This window comes from Setaria italica, chromosome IX, assembly GCF_000263155.2.
Source record: "Setaria italica strain Yugu1 chromosome IX, Setaria_italica_v2.0, whole genome shotgun sequence".
Lineage (NCBI taxonomy): Eukaryota > Viridiplantae > Streptophyta > Magnoliopsida > Poales > Poaceae > Setaria > Setaria italica.
Genome location: NC_028458.1, coordinates 45,331,411 through 45,333,392, shown reverse-complemented (window position 1 = coordinate 45,333,392; position 1,982 = coordinate 45,331,411). Strand labels below are relative to the sequence as shown.

Here is a 1,982-nt window from a genome sequence, read left to right as displayed (position 1 = left end):
AGACCCCCTTCCTTAGTGGAGACGGCATCAAAGTGACTGAGGAACTTGGCATGAGCCTTAGTGGCCAAGCCTTTGTGGCAAGTCAAGGGGTGTCCCGGGAGAGACTTGTGATTGAGAAGCAATACTCTTGTGTGAGTGCTTCAACAACATGGACTAGTGGTGGCTTAGTGCCTACCGATACTACGGGATAAATCATTGTGTCAAGAATTTGCTTCCCCTCATCCCCTCCTTTATGTTTCCGTATTTCATACTTGCAACTTGTGTGACTTTACTTTCTTATGTTGTATATTGCTAGGAGTGGCTCTAGGTTGCAAAACTTATTTTGGGATGAAGGTTTCACACTAGATGAACCATAGTTGCACATCTTGATAGCATGATCTAGTTTAAGTTTGATGTAAAAGTAGTGAAAGTCATAGGTTAAGGTTTTAAGTTGCCTAATTCACCCTCCTCCTCTTAGGCTTCGAGCACCGATTCCATGCAAAGTATCAAAGGTAGGGTACAAATAACACAGCTGCAAATTAAGGATTCCACACACTGAGCATACAAGCGTAGATCGAGGTAGCCGTGTCCTCATTCACTTAGCAGGTTCACAAACTTGTTCAAGTTGTCGCACGAGGATCTCCCTTGGCTGATGCACCGGCGGGCCACATACCCTCTCCCTGATCTCGGCGTCGCCGATGACCTGCTCCAGCTCCTCAGCTCCTCCTTCATTACGACCCCACCCGTGTCGGGCGACACCGCCAGGCCGGTCCTCCACACGTCGGTGACGTAGTTCGGGTCAATGTACTGGTCGAAGAAGTAGGGCCAGCACAGGAACGACAGGCCGTTCCACACCCCCTCCATCGTCGAGTTCCATCCGCAGTGCGACACGAAGCACGCCACCACATGGTGCGCCAACACCTGCTACTGGGGCCACCAGCTGGCCACTATGCCCTTGCCCGCCGCGGGCTTGGAACTCGTCGTACCATGCCTTGCTCAGCTCGCCGGTCGTCGTCAAGTCCGGCCGCACCACCCAGAGGAACGGCCAGCCGGCGAGCTCCAGCCCCAGCGCGAGCTCCTGGAACTGGCACGGCTCCAACACGGTGGTGCTGCCGAACGCCACGTACACGATGGAGCCGTCGGGCTGGGCGTCGAGCCACCGAAGGCACCGGGTGTCCTCAGGCAGGAACTGCCCGAAGGACTTCCGGTTGGAGGACAGCGGGCCGATGGGCAGGACGCTCGGCGGCAGGAGCATGAACGCGCCGGTTTTGGCCTCGTGGAAGGAGTTGCACACCACCATCTCGGCGACGGCGCTGAGCCTATCGGTCTGGCTGAACAGCTCGAAGCTGATGGGCTGCACCTCGGCCGTGCCGATGTTGTTCCACGGCAGCTGCAACGTGTGGAGCGGCGGGATCCCGGGGGCAAGCTGGAACGTCTCATCCCGCTCCGGCCAACCCTTGTTGTTGAGGAGCCCTTCCTCTGTCAACTTGGGGATCTTGAGATTAATAGCTAAGCACGCCACCGACACCGGCCAGAATGAGGCCACCCGGATGCCTAACCTTTTGGCGATGTCCAAGGACCATCACGCGTACACGTCGGAGACGAGCCACTTTACCTTGGGCCTCCCGTCCGCCTCCATCTCGGCGATGAGCCGCTCCAGGTGCCCCGGCATGTGCCGGGTGTAGGCGCCGATGAGCTTGCTGATGTCCCTGCGGTCCTCGTCGTCTTCCATCCCGTCCGAGATGGACGCCAGGTGGATGCCGGCCAGCGCCGACGTGCCGCCCGCCGCCTGCAGCGCGCCGACGACCAGCGCGTGGTACGCTTCGGTGTTGACGAACGTGACCTCGAAGCCGTGGTCCACCAGGAGGTGGGAGAGCTCCATGAGCGGGGTGACGTGGCCCTGGCCCGGCAGCGGCAGCACGAGGATGTGAGCCTTGGCCATGGCGCTCTCTCCTTTCCCTCTCGGTTAAATTGCACAAGTGGCAAGAGCAGCTGCGACTGGG

General features: G+C 58.6%; 1 pseudogene; it reads right to left on the bottom strand.

Moving 5' to 3' along the window:
• Nucleotides 1–465: 465 nt before the first annotated feature.
• Nucleotides 466–1,982, bottom strand: LOC101781600 (annotated as a pseudogene).